The sequence below is a fragment of the Sinohyriopsis cumingii genome, unplaced genomic scaffold (assembly GCF_028554795.1).
Source record: "Sinohyriopsis cumingii isolate HCF-2022 unplaced genomic scaffold, ASM2855479v2 utg001110l, whole genome shotgun sequence".
Lineage (NCBI taxonomy): Eukaryota > Metazoa > Mollusca > Bivalvia > Unionida > Unionidae > Sinohyriopsis > Sinohyriopsis cumingii.
The window spans coordinates 1277297-1303659 of NW_028315961.1; the positions used below are offsets into that span (position 1 = coordinate 1277297).

General features: G+C 35.6%; 1 long non-coding RNA gene across 2 annotated transcripts in view; it reads left to right on the forward strand.

The window, feature by feature from the left end:
- Positions 1-18843, forward strand: part of LOC149772832 (uncharacterized) — a 49754-nt gene extending 30911 nt beyond the window's left edge. For both annotated transcript variants that reach the window (XR_016417583.1, XR_016417582.1), the window contains 2 exons: positions 10474-10566; positions 14720-18843. This is a non-coding gene — a long non-coding RNA (uncharacterized LOC149772832). The remainder of the gene's footprint in view (positions 1-10473; positions 10567-14719) is intronic.
- The last annotated feature ends 7520 nt before the right edge of the window (positions 18844-26363 follow it).

Genomic DNA, 26363 nt, shown 5'->3' on the forward strand with positions numbered 1-26363 from the left:
AAAAAACCCCCCGCTCAGCAAAATTCAACCACAATATTGACTTGTGGTTGATACATATTTTCGTATCACCCACTGGATTAATTATTGTGGGTGGGATTTTTGCTGAGCGTATATGTTTGTACTGTCCTTAGTTAGGTTATATGTTTGTGCCGTCCAATGCATAATCTGAGCTCGCTAATACACTCGATAGGGGCTCTTCATTCATAATCTGAGCTCGCTAATACACTCGATAGGGGCTCTTCATTCATTGTATATAACCATTTCATTGTATATATCCATTTCATTGTATATATCCATTTCATTGTATATATCCATTTCATTGTATATATGTTATGTGTATATCCTCTAAACTTGGTAGATTGCGGTGGCAAGCTACGAGTTTAATGAGGATTGTGCTGTCCTTAGTTAGTTATATGTTATGTATATATCCTCTAAACTTGGTAGATTGTGGTGGCAAGCTACGAGTTTAATGAGGATTGTGCTGTCCTTGTGCCGTCCTTAGTTAGTTATATGTTATGTGTATATCCTCTAAACTTGGTAGATTGCGGTGGCAAGCTACGAGTTTAATGAGGATTGTGCCGTCCTCCCTCTTGGGCCTTCTAGACCGTTGTTTGGCGGGTTAGGGGCTGTCGTAGAGGGAATATTTGCCTAATGAACTTGGTAGATTGCGGTGGCAAGCTACGAGTTCTTGGTTGTGCTGTCCCTGAAACATCCCAACGAACTCGCTAAACACTCGATGGGGGTTCTAGGGATATTTTTTTTTTATTTTAAAGATTTATATATTATATAATGAACCATGAAAATATCAATGATGTAATTGTTGCTATTAAAAAATTGAAAAAAGATGGAATTAATATATCTGATGAACTTAATCCTGAAAAAATAGTTTCTGACTTTGAGATTTTACAAGAACATAAAACCCAGGGGACACACACACTATCATCTGAATACAGGCTCATGAAGCGGATTCAGGCGGCAATGTTTCAGTCGCTAGCTACCGTAGAAGATGATCATGTGAAGGAGTTCGTTCCTCTCTCTGCCGCCGTAGAAAGAATTAAATCGTTATTATCCCACGAGTATGAGGCAAAGAAAACGATTAGTACTCGCATAAGACTATTAAGAAAAATTATGTTAGATCGTGAAACGATCCAGAGTAACTTCGTTACTGGTGAAACGATCCAGAGTAACTTCGTTACTGGTGAAACGATCCAAAGTAACTTCGTTACTGGTGATAATGAAAATGAAAGTTTTGGTAACTGGGGTCCATGTCAACGCTGACCACGTGTAGTGTAAAATGATCAAATTTTCAGAAATAAAAATAAATAAAAATCAGGGAAAAATAATATTTTTTCACAAATACGCGATTTTGACTACCAACTACCCCGTCAGAAATAAGAAAAAATTGATATTTATTTTACAAAATACAAGAAAAATGCACGAATTACTTGATCCTGACGGGGTAGTTGGTAGTCAAAATCAAGAAAATTCTAACTTTGTCAAATTGTTCCTAATAAATTTTATTTATTATAAATTAATTTTATTTATTCATAATATTATTTTTACTGAAGATTTATTTTTTTTTTACTAAAATCAAGAAAAATGCACGAATTACTTGATTCTGACGGGGTAGTTGGTAGTCAAAATCAAAGAAAAATGCACGAATTACTTGATTTCTGACGGGGTAGTTGGTAGTCAAAATCAGGAAAATTGAGCAATTTCATTGTATTTTAGTAAAAAAAAATAAAAATCTCAGTAAAAATAATATTATTAATAAATAAATTTAATTTATAATAAATAAAATTTCTTATTTCTGACGGGGTAGTTGGTAGTCAAAATCAAGTAATTCGTACATTTTTATGTTTCTGAGGGGGTAGTTGGTAGTCAAAATCAAGTAATTCGTGCATTTTTATGTTTCTGACGGGGTAGTTGGTAGTCAAAATCAAGTAATTCGTACAATTTCAGTAAAAAAAATAATAAAAATCAGGAAAATTAATAAATCTTATTTTTTTTTTGTGATAGAAATTTTAATTTTTACTTTCATCGACCAGCTTTTTTTTAGTTGCCTAGGCCGATTAATTTGTACCAAACACAAATTTGTGCCAGTAATAATAAAATATTTTTTTTTTTATTTTTTTTAAGTTGATCGAATTTGAGTCTGATCTCTGTTACAAATGTTCTTCTAACTGTTAAGAAATTCTCGTGTGTAAAAAACCCTCCATTACATAAAGATCTACGATAAAGTCTTACGACTTTACATACAGATTTATCACAAGTTCTTCTCCACGTATGTCAATTAAGCTATTAAGGTGGTCTGTGAGTTTAAAATTGATTCGTGTTAACATATTATTGTGACACCGCAGATACACAGGATTAGTTGGTTCTTGCACGATTAAACTTCCAGGGGGAACTTGTGGTGTGAACGTGTACAGGATGTATCCTTGTTGAGCCTGATTTGATCTTCCGAGATCTGTTTGATAGCTGCCATCGATTACGTCACAAACCAGATTGACCGCGACCGTCGGTGTTATATTAACGATTCCCGGAGATATGTGTCTTCCGCCGCCATGTGGATCATTATCATATCTAAGAACAATTGCTGGTGGAATTAATTTTCTCCATCCATCGAGTATTTTAGGAAAAAACTCATCAATGACATCACTGACAGATTTTCTTAACTCGGTTACACTATATCCGGGAAATTTAAAATTTGGTACATCGGCTTCTGTTAATTTATATTTTTCTAACCATTTACCGCCAAAAAAATTTTCAGATGGTTCTAAACTAAGCATCGTTTGAACTATTCGGTTATTAATATATTCCATATCTGATATAAGCTGATTTAATATTTCCACACGCGTGATGATTTTTTCACGCGATGACGCTGATATGTCAAAAAAATGTTCGTTAAAATATTGATTTAGTTGATCTAGTTGTTTTTTACATTCTTGATTGATTTCCTGAAAATATTCAATAATATCACTCCGATAAATAGCAAAACTATTTGCTCTTTCCCCGGAATTTTTAAAAGCCCATAACTCATCAAAATCGTGAATTAAAACCTTGCTGAGCATTGATTTATTTTTAAAAATACATAGTTTTTCCCCGTATGATGGATTAATTTCATGATATGATTGCCTATCCGTGACATAATCAGACTTTTTCGGTTCTGGTGGTATCGGTGTTATCGGCGGTGATATTTCAGGCCAACCTAGTACGGATCTTATCGTGGATTGATAAATATCAACGGCATAATCAGGCGAGTTTATTTCAATCGTCGAGGACAGGGTGGGTTCATGAACATTAATTGATATTTTTGCTTCTTTTCCCGTTATTGATTTTATTCTACGCGCAAATTCCTCACTGATCTCTTCAATCTCATAACTGCCAGTTGGTATTCCAACAACAACCCAGTCAGGTGTTCCATCGGGTTTGTTGTTGTTAGCAAATATAAGCGAATTATTTGCTGGTGTACCATTAAATGATTTTGATCTGATATTTGGCCAGCTGTAATATACTCGTAATTGTGCTAGTGCTATTTCTTTTACTGGAATTGCAGTAGGAAAATTAACACTAAATTCAGGATTAATTGAACTTACCGAGATCATCGTTATCTTTGGCGGAGTTGTGTTGGTCACGATCTGCTGGAGTAATTCTGTCATTATTGATACTTGTATCTTTAATACCTTCATCGTATATTTTGGTTATCATTGAAAATTCGAAATCAGATATAATTCCATCACTGAGACTCGCTGATAACAACGAGGATAATTTCGAGTATGCTACCGTCGCTGTATGTAATTTTATTTTGTAATCGGATAATTTTTCGTTCGTGCAAGTACATATTTTTTTGTGATGATATTAAGCACACCTGCAATAGTTGTTGCTGCTGAAATACAAATAGTCACAGCTACTGGTGCCATCGTTGTCAACGCTGATAATATTACACCGGTTCCAGCAACAACAGCGGATACTGAATAAACAATCACATCAACGATAACCAATCGTCGTCGATATTTTTTTACTTTTACTGTATATTGATCGACTTGATCTTTTAGCGCCGCCTGCCATTCACGCGCTTGATTGTACCTGTATTGTGCACCGTCCATATATATTTTTATGCAGTAACCAATTGAGGTGTTTCAGCTACAAATTCCAAACACCACCAGAAGGATGTTGTGGTTAATTTCTTATCAGCTGCTTCCAGAATAAATATTTCTTCGGTTCCGTTATTTAATACAACAGATACAACCCCGGAAAACCTGTCGGTGGAATGACGCCATGGAAACGTTGTAAATATTTCAAATTTTGCAGCACTAAACACAGACAGCCTGTACACGCCAGTGACTGTTGCGGTATATTTGATAGTATTATTTTGCTGCGACCATGTTGCAAATCCCGATGATACCGTGCATACGATGTTTGTGATATGCCCGGGAGTTATTCCAGCTGAAATTTTAATCAAATTGGTTTTATTGATAATCTCAGGAATTCCCGCTATGATGTCTTGCTGTGTTTGTTTGATCGTGTCTAGGTCAGTTTTGATATCAGAAAGTTTCATGTTGATGACTGGAGGAGTGCCAAAGAACTTATCAATGGAATCATCGGTTTTTTGAAAATTTCTTCGAAGCCTCAAAAAACCAGTTACGTGAACATCATATTCGGCCCGTAACGTGGATAATTTACCGTCTACGGTGTCATAGTTGACGTCGACGTATTTTTTTGTTGCTGCGTCTTCGTCAGATGTTGGATCTCTTAAAACTACTATTTTGTTCCCGTTCATGCTAAGTTCACCCATCATTGTGTCACCGGTGTTTCTCACGCGATTAGCAACACTTTTTGCAATTTCATCTCTGATGGTTTTAAGTGACATACTTGAATCTCTGATTCTACCACCGTCAGTAAACACGGGAATATTATCCATAACTGCACCAAGTACTCGCCGGACTATATCATTCCATTTGATATTGCTGGTTTTTAGTTTACCATATCGATCCTGAAAAATAACAACTTCATCTGGGTCAACTCCAGCCAGGTTCATGATATCAGCAAGGTCATCCTTAGTCACATACTTCGACAGATCAACGTCGCCGGGCTTTTTCTTAACGCGTGAAGATCTTCCGTAAATGTCAACCATTATAATAAGACCCGTTGTTTAAAATGCTTTACACGCAACAAATCGGTTGCTTGTATAATCGTGCACGACTTTATGTGGTGGCCTGGATGATTTTGATATAGCGTCGAGTACATTAATTACTTCACGGCCGCATATTGGCGGATCTGTCATTGTTTGTGTGGGTAGCGTTGAATACCAAACTCTGGTTGTTGCGTGAAGTGGTGCGACATACTTGATAAATTCAACAGGTGGAGCTAACCCGTACGAATCAAAATAAACAATTCCACGTGGATCAACCGCGTATGATACCCAATGAGTACCAGGTCCAGAACGTTCATCGAGATTAATAATACCTGTTTCTAGTTTGTTTGGTTGTTTCGGTAATTGATCTCGCATAAAAACACCTCTAAAGGCAGATATTTTTAATTTTTTAGCAGCATCAAGTAAATCAAAATTTGATGCTGTAACGTCTAACAAAATGATCCTGGAAGCCTTAGGCCTCTCCCCCAACGAGATCCTGGCAATCTTAAGCCGCGTCCCTTTTTTTTGTATCCTTGCCCTGTTGCTTTCTTTAGTGCCATTCCAGCAGCTGTTCCAACAGCACCTAACGCGGCTGCTTTTGCTACGGCTGGAGCAGCTGCAGCTATTAATGCCGGAATGGCCGCGATAAGTGGGAATATACCACCGGTTTTAAACATGTCTTTGATGGCGCTCAGGGAGAGATGGAATTGAACTCCAGTTTTTGATTCGAGGGCTTTTTTGAAATGTTTAATCTGATTATTTGTCAACGATAATTTGTTTGGACCACCACTAATATGATCTCGTTTTAGTGATATTTTAGTTCCGCATTTGTTGGCGGTTTTTGATTGAAGCTTTTTGACCTGACCGGGAGTCAGAGTAACATTAACATGACTGTATGACATTTTTTATATAAATAATATTTTTTCTGAATAATTAAAGATTTTCCACCGGTGCATCAACAACTCTCATTCGACCACTACCACCTTCAAGTAACATGGCTTTGTCACTAAGTATGACCGCGATCGCTCTGTAAAAGGCACCAGCACCTGGTGGGTTAGTAACATGAGCTCGAAAGTGTATATCAACAACAGATTGTTTGGATAAATCAAGATGTTCTAGTGAAAAATAATAAATCGGATATAGACCTGTAAAATTTAATTGTGATATTTGCAAACCGGTATCTATATTTTGATCACGTCCCATGAATGACATTAAACGATGATATGCGCGCGCTACATGATTTTGATCAAAATTTAGTTGTATATTTTCTGTTGGTTCTTGATGTCCATTATCCGTAAGGAAACTTCATTAACTCCAAGGTTATCAAATATCATATGTGAAAGTTGTTGATCATTTATCCGGTCAATATTTTGCAGTGCAATAAAAATATGTCGTGGTGCAGAAACACCCTGTTGTGATGCTATATGCCATGTAAATAAACCATTAATATTGCTTTGAACAGCATCTGTGGTTACTGTTAACCATGATAGCAATGATTTACCGCCTTGATCCATAAAAGATAGTAATTTTTGTTCCTCAGTAATAGATGGAGTTATTACTGGCATCCACAATGAAAGTTTTGATATATTTACTTTACCAGCAGCAACAACACCAGCACCTCGCCAGATTGCATCATTATCATCACCTTTTCTTACGAGCACAATTGTGTGTTTAGCTCCAAAGATGACCTTTCTAACATTTCTGCAAAATCCAAAGATGTGAGATAATGGAATTGCACACGAAAAATATCTATTATCTCCCGACAGCATTGCTCGGCGTGTTGCAAATCCCAGGTTGTAAGTCGGGGCAATATCTTTTATGATTTCAAAATCACCTGTTGGTCTAGTTTCATGATCGGGGTTGGCAGCTTCTGCCTGATTAGCATCAGAAATATTTTGTGGTGCAAGTAACTTGATATACTGATTATGGTTGGCGTTGTCGGTGATATCCTTGGCAAACATCATTGTTGGACCAGCTGATCTTGTAAAGTCGTCAGAATATCTCGCCAGACCAATTATTGTTGTAGCAACGTCGACATCATTCTGAATTGATTCAATATTTTTTCCATCAATCATGTATGTGGCGCCACTAAATAATGCCATAATCCCGTTGTTGACAAAACCAACACGCAAATTAGCAGCATATGGCGTATTAGCTACAACATCCGTTACAAGTCTACCTTCTACTTCAATAAACGCCTCAGCGGGCAAGAAATATCTACTTGTATCATGAACCTGTAATTCGATTCTCCCTCGCTGATTTGGTAGTCTTGCGTCATAGGAATAAAATTGATAATCACGTATAGATTCATACTTAAAGACAGGTGCCTCCATATCAAATGCTGGGTCTGATTCGCGCCTGAACATTTTTATTATAGTTACCATTTTTCAAATGATGATCATCGTCGACGAAGACCGCTTCCTGCTATTAAATTTGCTGTTATATTTTTTTCTGCTTCTTCAGATATCGCCGCTAGTTTTTGATTTGCAGCTTGATTTATTATTTTACTTACGTCTGCGGGCATCACCTCAGTACTTGCCAGTTTCACCGGTTTTTGTTGTTTTCGTCGCAATAATCGTGCTAGTCTTTCCTTGATCGCCGAGAACACCTTACCAGCAACATTGACAATTGCACCAGGAGCTTTATCACGAACAATATCAATAGCCTTCATCGATAATTGTTTTGCAACAGGTGCTACTTTTGGAGCTATCCTTGTAAATAATCCCTGAATAACATCACCAAGTCCATTTCCGTAAATAACACTATAGATTGGTAATCGTGAGTTTACCGCTCTGACCTGTGCGGGTTTGCGATGATTATCATGCACAATCATCTTATTTTATTTACCATTTATCTAATCGCGGTGACTAATCATCAACGAGCTCATCAATAAGTTCTCGGTAAACGCCGATATCCATGATACCACCTTGAAATAGTCGCCGACAAATATCAGCTGCTTCATTGGTTATTTCTGGTGAATTATTTCCAGCTCGTTTTCCTCCTATGAGAACTTCTAACCGTGACACGTCATTGATGATATTATCAGGACATAAACCAGATCCTGTTTTAGGTTCATCTTGAGGTGTTTTAAATACTGGTGGTTGCATTACCGGAGTAAGTACTTCAGTGGTGACCGGGGGTGAGTCACCTTCTCGAAATCCATGTGGTGAATCTATCGGTGCAAATGTTATATCCGGTGCAGAAATTTTACGTAAAGGTGAAGGAAGTTTCCGCTGGGGTGATTTAAGTGACTCTTTAGCCCTTTTAATTTCCGACTTCAACCTTTGCTGCGGCGAAGAAGATTGCTGTTGTTCTATTTGTTGCAGAGGTGGAGGAAGCTGATACTGGGAGGACTCTCCTTGTCCTAGTTGTTCCCGTCTCCCTCTAAGTCTATTTACTTCTTCATTAAATCTTTTAAATTCTTGACCTCTAGCTTGTTTTTTATTGTAATATACGCGATATATCCATTTAATGAAATCATCATCATTTGTTTTTCCATAAAAGGGTTTTAAAAAATTAGATTTATCAGATATATTATCTAATATCATCTTAGGTAATTTCTCTCTTTCAGTTTTTCTAATTTCCTCAACAACTCCTTCGTTAAATCTTGCAATTAATTTTAAGCTTTCTCCTGCTGATTTGGATTTAGATGCAAGTTTTTTTCTCACATCGGCGACTTCAGTACGAAGTTCTCCAATACCTTCAAGTATTTCCTCACCAACAGGTGGAGGTTGAGCTGCAGCTATGTCAGTTGGAAGGTCTCGTAAAATCTTCTTTGCCTGTTTAGTTCTTCTTGCTATTTTTTCTGATACCGGAAGAAGATCTTCTTTGATGACAGTTGTAACTTTCTCAGTAGCTGCAGTGACGGGTTTAAATAGTTTTTTAGTTTCTTCTCCATACTCAACTTGTGCTTCTTGCTGCGCTTGCAGATTTTTTCTAAATGAGTCTTTGACAGGAAGAAATATTTTAATTGCTTCTAATCGTTCTCGTGCTGTTCTTGCAGTATGAGATTCTGGATGTATCATTTTATTATAACATAATGATTTAATTAATATCAGCAGAAGGGGAGCAGCAGAGAGGGTGCCTACCAACGTTGGTCGTCAAAAAAATAAACAAGAAATAAATAAACACGTAGAGTACTTTATTTTTTCAGCTACTATTTCGAACTGAGGTTTTATTAGTACAATCGTCCATTACAGAAATAAAACATCTCAAGGAAAAGTTTATTTGTAAAAATCTTGACCTTTCTACGAGATGATTTTATTTGTTTGTTTTATTTGTTTTGTCGGAATTCTATGGTCTGTTCACCCTCTCTGCTGCTGAGAGAGAGTTCACAGGCACTGGCCAAACTGAAAAACAATTTTGTATGATGTATCCCAAAATATTACCATCTAACAAATAATCTTACAATTGCTAGTCAAGAAAATATATAATGTGTTAATTCTACCAGAGACAAAGAACTCTTTTGTCCTATGTCCAGAAAGCTTAGAAATAGACAATATTGTAATAAGTCCCAGATGAAATTAAAGCACAAAGAATTGTGATAAAACTTCATGTAGCAACACAGTTTTGATTCAAAAAGATGCTTTATCACGGACTGTGCACAGCTTCTAACTTAGACAACTGTACTAAAGGGACACTGTTACAAAGAGTAACTAAAATGCCTTCCAGTCAATAAACAAACCGCTCCGGTGGCCTAGTGTTAGAGCGTCCGCCTCGGATGCAGGAGGTCGTGTTTTCGATCCCCGGCCGAGTCATACCAAAGACTTGCAAAAATGGTACTAACAGCTGCCTTGCTTGGCGCTCAGCATTAGGAGGTTAGTGTTAGGACTGGTAGGCCTGGTGTCAGGATAATGTGACTGGGTGGGACATCATGCTACATGTCTGCGTCATGATGCCCCAGTGCTAGACATCACTTTAAACTGCCACACTGCAGACATTGTAGTGATATGACTGAAAAATTGTTAAAGCTACGTTAAAAATCCAAATCACACACACACACACACACACACACACACACACACACACCAGTCAGTAAACAAACAATATGATTACACTGTTGAGCCAGCAGGAGAAGGGTATATGTTAACAAAGGTAGGGACTAAGTTCTGAGTACTGACTTAATGTTAACTCAGATGTAAATATTAATCACCTAGATTTTCTGATAGTTACAAATAGACTTGGTACCTCTTTATGCAATTAAATGTGACCTCTGCTTTATGTTGGTGAAATAAATTATGTAAGATGGGTATGTTTTGATTCCTTTTTGTTTCCATCAGTGGTATACAAGGTGTTCAGACATCTAATGCAAAATGTTTCTTTTTCTTTCATTTGTTCAGTGATCCAATAAAGGCAGTGGGCAATTCCAGAAGGATTACATCATCAAAAGTAAAGGGAAATGCTGCGTTACCAGATTACAATAGATTTTTTGGGTAAGTTAATCAGAATGACGAATGTTGTTGACGTTGTTGTTGTTGGGCTTAACGCCATTTTTCAGCACATGATAGGCTATACATGGTGGCCAGTATTAATGGTGGAGGAAGAACCCGGAAAGAACCACCAACCCTCGAGAAGCTACTGACAAACTTTCTCACATACCCACATTGGCCGAATCCGAGACTCGAACCCACGCAGACAGAGGTGAGATGGCAGTGATCCGTAATGGAGAGTGCTTTAGACCACTCGGCCATTCGGGGCCCCCGACGAATGTTGATTTGGATGTTAAGATTTTTGTTTCTTGAGCACACTGGATACTACACATTTTCACTGCAATCATTCCGGTTCAATTGTATGGATAACACTCCAATTTCATGTATTTGAATGCAGTTAAAGCAAGTTTTGATCTGAATTTAGATTATGCAAGTTAGAGACATCATTGGTCTCAATGGCAATGTAATGAGCATTGTTGACAGCACTTTGACTTAGTTTACTTTTTTAACATCAATTTTTATAGTTTAAGCTGCTGAAAAAAAATTAGTTCAGTTTATCAGTGTTCAATGTTGCTTCATTTTAAGGTATATATTTGTGAGATACTTTTGTCTCTGTATTATATAATCAAATAATTAAACTAACATATGAACAATCTACTACATTTCGCAGCATTTTAGAGAGAAAATTGTTGTGGTTCTTATAAATGGATGATCTATTTTGAACTTACACATTATTGTTATTGCAAAGGCTTCATTGTCTATTAATATTACTATAAATGAGTGCTACTTGCCTTTTAATAATAACTGTATATATTGGACACAATAAAATAATTATTTTTTCATGTACTAGATCTTAGGGTGAAACTTTTTTACACCTATGTCATATGTTCCAAGACTTAAAAATATGAAATAAATTTGTGTTTAATTTGTACCCCCATGTTGCATTAAAATTGATAAACAAAATGCTTAATTGATAATAAAATGAAAGAAATTAACATTGTATTGTTATCAATTAACATTGTATTGTTATCACTTATTCCTCTCTTTTTTCCATCATGAGCATTAAAGAAAATGTATCCACAAACTCCATATATGCAGCATAGACATCTATACTGTAGCATGTTTCACTTACATCATATTAACACAAGACACAATGTTTACTGACATGAACATAGGGAAACAAATCATGTTTGGTTGTACTCTGAGGTTTCAGTGTCTTATCTGATTGAAAACTGGATCCAACAAAGTCACAGACAAGAGTGAAAAAGTTGAATGATTGCTTCAAGGTATGTGCCATTCACACATGACACAGTGTTATGTGCAAAATAACCAAGATTGTATTATATCCAGTTCCTGCCTCGCTTGGCGCTTAGCATTAAGAGGTTAGTGTTAGGACTGGTTGGCCTGGTGTCAGGATAATGTGATTGGGTGGGACATCATGCTACATGTCTGCGGCATGATGCCCAAGTGCTAGACATCACTATAAACTGCCACATTGCAGACATCGTAGCGATGACTGAAAAATTGTTAAAGCTACGTATTAAAAAAATCAAATCAAATCAAATTCAAAATATATTCAGTTCAGTTATATGACAGTATCTTGCAAATAAAAATCATTATTTGTCATTTTGCCAGCAGGATATTGATGACAAAGGTTATATTTTTATTGCAAAGTAATCTGACCTTGGAAGCCGACTTTGGATACTTTTAAGCCGATTATTATTTAAAGGATATCAATACAAAGGTTATTTTTTTCAAAGCAAGCTGACTTTGGATTCTTTTAGATATATATATATACACACACACACACAAAGTCGGCCCACGTAGGAAAACTACTTTGCTTCTATTTGGCTAGTTTTCACAGGAATTTTGGAAATAAATTGAAATAATGAAACAATTTTTAAAGTGACAAAATATAGCATTTCATGCATGGACATTGATGATCCAGGGTCACCTAGATGATTTGGAGAAAATAAAATCATTTGATGAATTCATGAAGGCCAGAAGAGAGATGATTGTGCAGACAATATGATGATTAACATGGATGAAATTCCAGTGTGGTTTGATCTCATTCCTGGATGGACTGTCAATAAGATGGTGGTTGAAAGTGTAAGAATTAGCATGACTGGTGCAGATCTTAAATAAAATGACTTTAGTCCATGCAGTTTCTGCTTAAGGAGATGTGTTGCGTCCAACAATACATTTTCACCATATGACAAAACTAAAAAGATATTCATGCACTGAAAGAATGGATCATATATGTGCAGGAGAAGGGTTGGGTTATTGAGATGATGCTGCAGTGGATTAACAAAAGTACAGTTTTATATTTTTTTAAATAAAAATTTAAGTTGGAGTTCATTTTCTGACATGTAATTTTCAAATGATTTAAAAAGTGCCCACAACTTAAGAGTGGAAAAGAAACTATATGTCCCAGAACATACAGTGCACAAAAATGTACATTCAGAATTAATTTATGGTGTCTCACCATATACGGTAAATATGGTAGATATAAGTATTTATGAATAACAAACTGTTGATTGAGTTGCAATGCTAAATGTATTGAAACTGCCATAATGCTTCCATGCTCTTACATACAAATAGTGATAATATTGTCACTGTATGAATTGTTTGCTAGTCATTTAAAGTGATATATTTATTTCATGATCTTTATATTATTATTTGGCAGCATAAAATTGATTTTTCAACACACTTTGATGCAGTTCACTAAGCTCTATAACTGTTGCAGATTTCACCGAAATGTTTCCAAAAGTGAAGAAAAAAAGTTGCTGCAATTATACTGCAGAAAAAAATGTTTTTCCTTTTCTTGATGAGATCCACACTAAAATCTATTATCATAACAATTCCTAACAGTAACATTTCATCTGAAGTAGGGGTCCCAAGTGGCCGAGTGGTCTAAAGCGCTCTTCGTTACGGAACACTGCCATCTCACCTCTGTCTGCATGGGTTTGAGTCTCGGATTCGGCTAATGTGGATATGTGAGAAAGCTTGCTAGTAGCTTCTCATGGGTTGGTGGTTCTTTCCGGGGTTTTCCTGGGTTCTTCCTCCACCATTAATAGTGGCCGCCATGTATAGCCTATCGTGTGCTGAAAAATGGCGTTAAACCTTCAACAACAACAACAACATCATTTGAAATGTTAATTGCCATAACTTTTTTTTTTAAATATTATGATATTTTTAAAAGGAAAACTATTCTGGAATGATTTGGAAAAAAAATCTTTTAAATTGATTCATTCCTTCATAGAAATTCAGAAAAAAAGAAATTCATTTTATGTTTGCTAAATAAAATAATTCTTACTTCGTTCACATTATTTTCACCTGTCCATTCCTCCTTTCTGGGAAATACATATAAAATCTATGTTATGGTTTTAACCAAGACAAGTAAATCGCAGTCAAGGGATTACATTGGGGAGTCCAAACCCCAACGTATATTATTTATCTCACCCAATATAAGTAAAAAGAACTCTTCACTAGTGTAATATAGTTCATGTGCAAATGTTTACATGTTGCTCATTAATGCAAATATGTTAATGAAGGCTGTGGTGTGACCATTGCATCCCAATTACACAGGTTATTAGCATGAGCAAAGAAAAATAACATAAAACGTCACATAGTAATCAGGTATTATCACATTTAATATATGGATGTTATATGAAATTGACAATAAATAATTAATATTTATTACAAGAAACTTTAATTTTCATCAGTTTCAATTTTGAAAAGTTATATTGTAAATAATTAAAAATACTGGCTACTCAGCTCTACTGTAGTTATACTTAGTACAAGCTGTAACGAAGAGTAACATCTTGCTTTAGATTATTCATGGGTAATTAGAGATCTGTGTCACTATCGTATATAACTCTCCTTTTCTTTGTAGGAGGTGAAACTGTTTGTGACATATGTATGTTGTCCTTAGTATTAATTGTAAAATTACCCCTAGGTATAAAAAACCCTCCAAATACAGACCCTAGAGGATAAACATGTGCTAAAACTTTCAAGTTCACGGATTCTTTGAAAATGTATTCTTCTGTCTTGGAAATATTGCAAGTAATACAGTGAAAGTTGCTTATGGATTAATGATTCCTTCTGGCTGCTAAGTGCATTATTTGTCATTAAATATTGTAGGTTTATCTTTTAGAACCAGTGATGAATGTCATTCTCATGATTGAGAAGAACAAGGTTATGCTGTACTGAAATCCATGTACCTGCTACAGATTGCAGATTTACACAGAGAATGCAACCTCTGCCACATCTATCAAGCACAAGCAGAATTCGTCAGTCTTCAACAGCACAAATTATCAAGAATCACGAATCATTAGTAAACATTTTATTTGTATTGCTAACTCAGTATACAGTAATACTGAAAGGGATGTACATTTCTGACCACACTTTCTGATGTTACTCTTGTTAAAAGTTTGATCTGTTGCAAGAGCAATTAATAGAGCTCCACTTTTCATTATTGTTTACCTTTCTTGTTTAGCAAAGGCATCTGCTCCATTTATATTTTACACGATTGTGTTATTGAGTAATGGTTAAAATGTTGCTTATTATTTCAGCTTGGTAAAAAATGTAAGGGAAGTTTAAAAAGCATATTACAGATTGCTTCTGATTGCTGATTAAACTTAAATGATGGCAGCCAGATTAATTGCTATTCCATTAAATCATACACAGGACCCAGGATGGCACTTTCAAAGTGGGATACTCACCCATTGATGCAGTATAGAATTTTCTTATCATTTAAATAAGAAATCTGTGAAATCAATGTACACCGCTCCCTTGATAACTCGCGCCCGGATAACTCGCGTTCCTGCTTATAACGCGGTGTCCATCTTGGCTCCCGATTTTTTTCAAAGAAAATGTATTTAAAATATCTTTAAAATATGCTGAACATAAAAAAATTACGATAAGAATTGATAAATTAAACCTTGATACATTGCTCGTTTTATCATCGAAAATAGTGATTAATGCCCGTAAAAATATAATCCATATTTTGAAATTTGCAAGTTCTAAAGAAGAATTAATTTCAGAGATCTCGAAAACGCTTAATTACCCGTATTTCGACGCCAATTTTTGATCTGGGATGCAGAAAATCACTGAGGCGGGAGTCCTCCGTACACATGTAATAGGTGCACGGGAAAATTCAAAGATTTGCCGGTCCTTTTTCAGCCACCTGCTTTGTGGGAAAATGTGTTGATCAGTTAACTGTGCTGATATTTACAATGACAGAATTCAGTGACTGAAAGACTCTTTGATGTACTGTTGCCATTTTATAAGAGTACATTAAAAAAAAAAAAGAACATGATGCAACAGCTAGGCGGCTAGTTCAAAGGCTTTGACTGGTGGCCAAGTGAGAAAATGTACTGATATCTAGTGATTGAATTCAGAGGCAGAAAGACCCAGTTTTAAAATCCTAGCGAGACCTCTGTTTAAAGATATCATATATTATGTAAGTTTTTATGATAAGTAGTTGTCAGTATACTGTAAATGAACAGTCTGGTGAAATAGCGATCAATGAAAACTTCTGGTAAATGCTAACAGGTGGCAACAGAGAATGAAATAAACACCAATTAAACGTCTTCCTGTGTGAAAGTCACATTCTAATCCTTTAATTCTGTTTCAGTGTAAACATTATAATCACAACATATTCTGTTCATTGAAAACATGAAAAGAGTCAATCGACCGTCACATCGAAACCCGTGAGTACTTCTGTGAGAACCTAATTACATGTACATGCCGGCTTTGTTTTGATCAACAATTTGGGGAAGTGTTTGTTGCATTAAAAAAAAAATCGATTACAAGAGACCTGGGGTGCTGGATTAATGGTCTTGGAGCTGCCTTTGACATAAAGCAAAACAGTAACAGAGACAACAATGATGATAGTGACTTCGAATGTTTCAGTGAAACTGATGTCATTAATGCCGAGGATGTTTGGGAGAAATTCATACAGACTCATGGTCCTGAGATGGGCGTTTCTCTTGATGATATGGAGGAGTGGATTTGTGCTGACAATGATTGCCCCACAGCTGAATACATGTCAGATGAAACTATAATTAATTCTATAACGAACAAATTTGCAGCAGAAGACGATTCTAACTGGAGTAACACAAGTGTTGAAAGTGATGCAGACGCAGATGTTGCACCCCCCACCCCTCTGCATAGGAAGCAATCAAATCTTTTGATATTGCCATAAGGTGGCTGGAGACCCAAAATGTTGACTATGTAAAGCTCATGCAGTTGAGAAATCTGAGGGATTTTGCTCGGCGGCAGAGAAACCAAGGAGTAACACACACAAAAAAAATTAACTGATTTTTTCAAAAAGAGAATTGATATTTGTCAAGTGTGGCACAAACGGCAAGTATTAACTTGTTCTAATTTACGTTGTTTTAAATTTGAAGACCAATTAAATATGTTAGTACTGATTAACCCTTGTTTTTTTGTTTTCCGTTTTACTTCTATCGCATTCAAATCTATATATCTATCGTTCGATTGACACTGTTTCTCGAAAAGAGTCGATCTTTTGTATATAAAAAACGTCTAATTTGGATCAAACAATAAAACTAGAATGTATCCAAATCAACATAAAAATTAGTGTGGTCGATGTTTCTAGACCCCGATGTGCGCGAGTTATCAAGGGAGTGGTGTACATATATTTTTTTTAAACTGCCTTCCCTGGGTACTATGTATGTTCAAATGGAACAGCCCTAAAAGCAAAGCTTAAAAATATGGAACATATAGTGAATGAGCTAAAATTGAATGAATCGGGGGGGGGGCTCCACTATTTAAATAATTAGATTATCATGTGTGCATGCTTTATATCTTGTACTTGTGTCAGTAATTGGCTTAAAGCACTAAATATGTATATATGTTCATAAATATATGAAACATGAGCAGGCATCAAACCATGGGCAATGAATTGTTGTCCAAAGAGTATTCACATAAAATATGTTGGTGGCTATATGGGTAGAAAGTAGTTGCCTATGAGCACGAAACAGTGGGTAGTGGATGTGTTCCTCCTGTCAAGTAACAAAGTGAACAATATGTACATGCATGATAGACTGTTGCCTTTGCAACAATAAACCACTTTTGGATACCATAAATTTCATTTATTGATTTTCTAGAAAAATGACATCCATATGACCAATGTTTTGTGGTGAAAATTTAGTCTGATGAATTTCCCAGAAACATTTTTCTTTTTTGGTAACTTACCTAGTTTAACATGTTTTGAAATGTATATATTTTCTGTATTCAGTCCAAACATTGTCATTGAGATTTTCTAATTGTGACTGCAAGTCATTTGCAATTGCAAATTGTACAGTTCTTTAGTGTAAGAGTACAGTATATATGTTAAGTGTTTCACCTGAACTTTTTAAATAATGGTACAATGTACCTCTGCAAACAAAATATGTGGGTACAGATGAAAATTATTGAGGTACATTCCTTGTAAGTGTAAATTTTCTTTTCAGTAAGTATACAGTATTTGGCTTTTAATTGCTTTATAGACTTTAAATCTCTACACAGTGATGTAGTGAAAGTTACACCGAGTGTTTGCAAATGAATAATTGAGGAATTAAGCTTTAAAAAATGTATACGCAATAAATGCAGAAGCTGTACTCCAATTTTACCATTAGAAATATTTAGAATTTGCTTTTTGTGAAAGCCACCATTATATGGCTTCCCTGGACACTGAAAGGCTTTTTCCCAGCCTACAAATGCCTATCATGTCTGTCCTTTAGGTCTACAACAGTGATTTAAATGAATGACAAGTTGTACTGCATTCTTCTTAATTTGCTACCATTTTATTCAGTATATACTTTAATAATGTTTTCAGGTAGATAAGATGCTGTACATAAAAGATGTCCTGCTTTTCAAAAACTTTTTACCAGTCTCCCACCTCCATTGACCCCCATTGTGTCCCAAATGTTTTTCAAGAATTTACACACCTGGACAGCCGCTGACGAGTGTATGTGTTATATTGTGATTTGTAAACACCATTAATTTCGTTGTAACTATAATTAAAATTTATATACTAAGAAGTTGCATTTTTGGTGCTTGAGTTTTTGCATTTAAATAAAGACTTGTTTCACATGTTAAAAGGCCTGTAATAAGTATTAAGGAAAGAAATGAAAAAAAATGGCAATGTCTGTCTTAGTTATATTTGAAATCTTTTTCATTGCATGATTTCAAATTCATTTCGTATTCAGATGTTGTAGTCTTTAATGTTTCTGTGTGAAATAAACAAAATTAATAAAACATTTAACATCATACGATATTTCTTTATTACTTGCATGTACATAAGACCATATTTATAGGCCACTCATTGTCATAATTCTAAGCATCCACAATATGTTTCTTCAAATAAGGAAATAATTGAATCAAAAGAAATTATTTTATTTGACTTATCTGTTTCTGTCCTAGATTGTATATCTACTGTCTTCTCACAATTATCAAATGTATTTTTATCATTAAAATTAAAATCAGTATTAGTTCCATATATATAAAGTGCACAGGCCAAGACATAAAATTAATACTGGGAAATGATAATTAAGGCAAAATATTTTCCTTTCGTTAAATTATTTTTCATTTCAGGAGATGTATGTATGTGTGTGTGTGTGTGTATATATATATATATATATATATATATATATATATATATATATATATATATATATTACAAGACTACTATTTTCTCAGACTGCTCTGATGGTCTGGTTGCCCAGAGTCATGGTAATGTAACTGAGAGGGATATCATGCCATGTCTGCATCATGATGCCCCAGTGCTTGACACCACTATAACCAGGCCCCTGGTGGCTGATTGCTGTAAGACATGACAAGCTCTGGGTTTATACACTCTCATTAATATTGCCAACACGTAAGGCCCATAAAGCTAAAGAAACCCGAATAACTCACAGAAACCTGGGTAACTGTCATTATATTCCATCGCTATTCAATTCCTACATTTGTATCATAGGAATTATGGTAAATAAAGGGTTCTGAATTAATTTGAATGAGATCCTCAGCTGATTTCTTTACCTTCTCACATATCATTCTACCATTATTGTTTCTATTCCCCACCCCACCCCAACCAGCACTTCGTAGACAAAATAATTTCTTGCATTATGTTTGGTAGTTGGCATGCATGACTATAAAAAAAATCCCATGCTAAATTCACAGACAATAATTGCATTTGGTTTTTTTCCACTCCAGTTCAGTACAGTTACAAATGTAGAAATGGCTAAAAGAACAGCACACTCCTTTCTCAACCCCACCCATGAGTTGAAACTACGAAACCGTAACTGTCTGCTTCTCCCTAGTGCTGGTCCTGTATTGAGGAAAATACGTTGTCTATTTCAGCAGCTTCATACAATGTATATATGCTGACTTTCATGGTGAGAACATGAGAATGACTGAAACCTGAAGGCAGTCAACATGCAAACAGACTTAAGACTGAGAAAATGTTTGTTGACTAAGTGAATGACAATGACATTAATATCAGTCAAGTAGAACAAGCAGTTGTGGTTATTTGTTAACTGAAAGAGGCTTGAGGATTTATTTAACAAACTAAATGTTTCATAGAACTAATGCCATGTTTGTGTGATGTAACACATCTAATGGAACAAATTTGCCATAAACGTCCACATGATTCAGGGAAGACAGATTCTTAAATATTTCTTACAGCATCTGCGTAAAACATTAATATTTAACTGGGACACATGCGGCCAAAGTTCAGTCCCATCAGTGTTTGCATTGACTTAAAGAAAAAGGCTTACATCTTTCCTTGAAAATACTTAATACACTTCATGGTGAGCTACCATTGTTCTAATAATGACATTAGTGGTTAAGCAGAGAAGAGGTTTTGAAAGGATGCATAAATCATCTTCCAGTAATAAAATCTTTTAATCTAAATAGAAATTTAACTTAAACAAGATGCCAGTTAGTTCTTTTAAGAGCTTGTTAAACACCAAAAACTACATTGTACACAAAATATAACAGTGTAACATGTAAAGGACACATACAATGCAAAACCCTGGAAAGAACCACCAACCCAAGAGAAGCTACTGGCAAGCTTTGTCCCATATCCACACTGGCTGAATCCGAGACTCAAACCTATGCAGACAGAGGTAACTAGTATGCACAAGTACTGCTGCTACTAATAATAATGATAATAAAATAATAATAATTGAAATCAAAGTATTTTTTTAGTCTGGAAAAATGTATCAATGGAAAATACCACATGCCGTGACAAAAATGCTTAAAAAAAGAATACAGGTGAAAAATAGCACAAGTTGATTCACTATAGAAAAGGTGAGTTTTCTGAGCTTTCTTGAATTGTGTTGCAGGTACATTATGATTAAGTTGAAGAGGCAGACTATTCCAGAAATTTGGGCCCTGGTAATCAAAAGGATGCTTTCCAATGTATTTTAATCTAACATGATTTGAATACCAGAGATGATTGCAAGTGTCTGGAAAGTGTGTATACACGATGAACTTAACAATGTACTTAGGGTTTGACATATAGAAAATGTTGTAATAGAGAAGTTGTTATTTATTTAATCCTTGTTATAACCAGAAGCCTGTGAAGGATGCCATGCATAGAAGATAAGTAATCACTGATAGGTTTTCATTCACAAAATAAAGAGTATTTAATCTGCAGATGATAATTCCTATTGAAAAATATGCACCATACAGGTAATGACCATTAAATGTTGTCTTCTGCTAACATCGTCAACACTCCCAGGACTCGGGAATACAATGTTGTCAAGAATTCTTTTTTATCGGTTACTTTAATATATAGTGATCGGATGATTATTGTATCGATAGCAGTAAATGTAAATAATTACTTATGGGATGATTTGTAAATGATTAGTGTACAAGGGCTTAGACCTTAAGATTACTCGTATGTTGAATTGAAAACTGTTCTTTGTCGCCATCGGGCTAGAAAAGTGACCGGTGTTTATATGACCGGGGGGGGGGGGGGTCGCAGTCGCAAATGAAGGATACGAGTACAGGATGGATGATAGTAATTTTCTGAACGTACGTGCTTGCGGTGTTTGTTTACGCACCTTATCACTTGTAAGGCGTGAACTCGTATTTACCAAGGTGCAACAGAATTAGTGAAGAGTTGGTGTCAACTGTTTTTCTGGGTCATACAGATAAAGAAAAAACCAAAACCAATGTGCACATACACTAGAAATAACAGGACATAGCAAACAGTACACGGACGATCAAAATGTAGATAACAGAAGAGCAGAGAGATACAGTGAGCGAGACAGCGAGAGACAGAGAGAAAGAAAGCATAAGACAGAGCAAGAGAGCGAGAGACAAGTGCAGAGAAGTGAGTCGCAGAGCACAAGAGACAGAAAGAGAGAAAACGAGAGCGTAAGAGAGCGAGTGAGACAGAACAAGAGATATCAATCAAGAAAAGCAGAGAAAGCCTAAGACAAAGTTATACAGGTTGAAGATGGATAGAAAGAGTAAATGGGACAGAGCAAGAGGGAGAGAGGGATTGAATAAGAGAGACAGAGCAAGAGATAGAGAGAAAAATAGATATATATAGAGAGAGAGCACAAGACATACATATGGAGACAGAGTGAGAAAGAGACATAGAATCTATGTTGGGGTTTGGACCGAGACAAGGCAATCCCAGTCAAGGGGTTACATTATTTGTCTCCCCACGAGGCTTGCCGAGGGGGATTTCCTTGTCTCTGTTATTTTATTTGTCTCTGTCCATAACCCAATGAAGATTCTTTTTCTCACCCAATAATTTCCTTTAAAGTAAAAAATAACTTCTCACTTTTGAAATATAGTTTACATACAAATATTTACGTGGTGTATTAATACAAACGTGTGTGAGGACTGTGACGTAACCATGTCATCTAAGTACAAAGTAGTTATGCATGAGCCAAAGAAAAACAAAAAAAAACAACATTAAACGTTGCATAGTATTTAAGTATTATTACTTTAATATATGAATGTTATATGAAATTAACAAGAAATAACTAATATTTATTGCAAGAGAATTTTTCATTTTCATAAGATCTGATTTAGAAAATTACGTTGTAAATAATGGAACAATACTGGGCCACACTTCTGTTGTAGTAGTAAAGCTATATGTCGATGGATAAATGATTCATTCTGGCTGGTAAGTGCAATATTTGTCGTTAAATATTGTAAGTATATTTTTGATTCAACTGGGGCACATAGGATATGCTTAACAAAATTAGAATAAAGCTTGTTTGACATAACACATTTCTGGCTGTTACTAAGTTTTCTGTAGTTGTTAAGAGAGTTGGGAGGCTATGAAGTGTATAGGTCTATAGTCTGTGTGCACAGATCAGTGTTTTCTGTCATAGTTCATTTCACACTGCAATGAGAATTTTGTCCCATCTGTAGCACAGTAAATTGTCATGTCAGTGTCATTAATTGTTGCAAATAGTATATTGTTTTACATGAAGTATCTAAAACTAGTTAGGTAGCTTTAGCTACATTCAATGACGCTGACCTGAAAATGTACCGAGCAGTGCCTGCATATGGGATAAAATTTACTATGCTGTGTGGAACAAACTAGCATAATATCAAAAATCTCGACATCGTATGCATGTGTATCACTGTCTCTCTCTCAAAATGTTTTTGTATGGTGTGTTCTCAAAGATGGATTGACATAAGTTACTATGTTTTTGTTATATATTTTTGTTGTTTCATTTTAGAACAACTACGTCAGGTACAGCAGCAGACAACAAGGGTTTCTTTTTTTAAAAGTAGCTCTGAGTGCATAGACACCTTGACTGAGACGACTAGGCTGAGATAAAAAAAGTAAGGTTAGCAAAAGAGCTAGATTTTTCTGTCGCATGGGTGAGAAAAACAAAATAATAGCCATTTGAAACTTTTATTATGTATTCCCAGCCACAAGAACAGCATAAAAGAATTTAGGAAACGTTAATAATTTTCAACAGTGGTAACATCAATAGAGCGGTTCAAATACAAATATTGAAAATAAAGTTTTATAAATGTTCATCTCGCAAAGACGTATGATGAGTTTCATTACAAAACAATACAACAGACGACAGCTGATAACATGAAAAAGAAACATTAGTGGGTCAATATTCGAAGCGCACATAGCTCTGGTCAATTTCACGTGGACATCAAATAACAGAGCAAAATCAAGACCCATTTATTGATGGGATAGAAATGTAAATAAAAGTTTATGGGTTAACAAAAGAATTACTGACTATATACCATGATGAAAGGAGGAAGAAAAATTTTTTAATACTGTTTAGACTAACTGCATTTTAAGGAGCCGAGCAGTGAGAACCATTAACTATGTCATCATGTCCAGTATGAATTGACTTGCAGTCACTCTAAAATTAGTATTGAGGTAAGAAAATAATAAACAAAAGGAAAACAAACTGTCCAATATATGGAAATATTCTTAATTGGAACAGCTATCAAATTTATTACATCAAAGAAATGAAAAGATTTCGGACTCTACTAAGTTTTTTATTGACTAATACCACAATTGTTGTGTCAGTTAACAATTATGAAAATAAATGAAGAAAAGACATTAAGTGTATGTGTGTATGTGTTTTAGATGTTTAACTCATCATTAACAATTTTTCAGTCACATCGCTATAATATCTTCAGTGTGACAGTTTGCAGTGATGTCAAGCACTGGGGCATCATGCCGCAGATATGGGGCATCATGTTGCAGATTTGTAGCATCATGCCCTACCCAGTCACATTATCCTGTCACCAGGCCAATCAGTCCTAACACTAACCTCTTAATACTAAGTGCCAAGTGAGGCAGCTGCTAGTACCATTTTTATAAGTCTCTGATATGACTCGGTCAAATGTCATTCATTCTTACCAGTATGTACAATACCAGTGCATTGTCTATTTACTGAAATGTATTGATTAGGGCTGAAAGCAGCCATAAGTTTTGTAGATACAAACAATGGAAGCAGACAGTGCTTTTTTACACAAGAACAAATTTCAAATGACCTACTGACAAAAGTCGAGGATATAATATATAGAGCTAAATTCTTATTTGTCCTTTCAGATGCTACTACTATCGATTCTGCAGCAGTTAGAGACTGGGAATGCATTCTTGTTAAAGTTGTAGACCCTAATAATAAAAGTACAAAACTAAAAGAAACTGAAATATCCGGTGTGTTTCAGCTGTCACAGATCCCCGAGCCAGGAGGGCAGGTATATTTCTGGACACAAAAAAAAAGGTAACGCACAGAACAGTGACGTTTTCCACTACACAATGGCGAACCCGGTTAAAAGGTATTATCTCGATATTAGGTATGAGTACGATTAATTCATCTGCTCATTAGTAAATAATGCTTCCGTTCTCTACCTTCCATAATTCAGAAAAGTTGCTGCTTGTTGAAATTACATTCTTAATCTTAACACAAATTTGTATTCACTTTTAAAAAAAATCATTCATGAATCGGATGCATGTAGAATATGCGAGTATGTTTTATGGACCCAATTTTTCATAAAACAGGCCTTGGTGGGTGAAATATTTATCTTAGGATGATACAGTTTGAGCTCATAGATCGGTCCTACTCTGACATATTCAGGATGTATGAAACCTCTCAACTTCTTTATCTCTTCTTCTATCATCCCTTCTATGTTTTCCCTTGCTATTTTCAGGTTGGGAATATATCGTGGGTCTGTATAGCGTCGAGGGAAATTGAACATGAGAGATGGATATAACACAGACAAGAGACAAACACTGATACAACATGAAAAATTTTTGAGGCAAGAAAGTCATTTCTTTTCGAGGCCTATGAGGGGCCCTGAAAAGGGCCTTTGGCTTCTTCTTCTATTTCATCCACTTCTTCAGCCATCTCCTAACCTTTCCCACTATTCCTGTCTTCTTCTTCTTTTGGGACTCTGGCATCCAGTCAGAGTGGCCAATGGCTCTAAACTTGTTCTGGATTTTGATCCAGTTGTGGTTCAGCCTCTACACTCTTCCTTTTTCTTTATATTGTCTCTTTCTTTCCTTTCCTTTAACCACCTGTCCTTGATCTTCTTCACTTCTACATCTATCACCTTTCTCATCTGTTCTTCCGCTTTCTTCAGTTGTACACCACTCCTTTTGAAAATGGACCACTCTGACCATTGCTCTATCTCTTCCAAATGGCATCTGACTTCTATTACCTTATCCAGAGACTCTTTTATTGTCCCCACTCTGACATGGGGGGATTAATTAATCCTCTCAACCTCTTCACTTCTTCCTCTATTATCCCCTCTATCATCTCCCTGGCTAATTTTAGTTGGTTGATAATGGCAAGAATGTTTGTTAACCTCCATTCTCTTTCAATTCTTTCAACAGCATATTCCCCATCCACCATCCAGAAGTAAGTATTTCTTAAATCCTTGAACAAAGCTGACACTGCCATCTTCTCTGCTTATTCCGTAGAATGGCGCGAACGACGAACGCTTTGAGTTTTTATCTGTCTAGTACGGACGTGAAGGAAAACATCCCCTATTTTTTCTCTTCTCATATTATTTAGTATCCACACAAAGGTGAAGAGACAAAAAACATAACCAAAATATACTATCCACACACGCGGAGAAGCCAAACCAAACCCAAAATCTACCATCCAACACACGCCAAGAAGGAGAAACAAACCCATCATTTACTATCCACACACGTGAAGATACCAAATCAAACCCAAATTATACTATCCACACACGGGGAGAAGCAGAAAAAAAACCCAAAATCTACTACCCACACACGCCGAAAAGCATAATCAAACCCAAACTATACTATC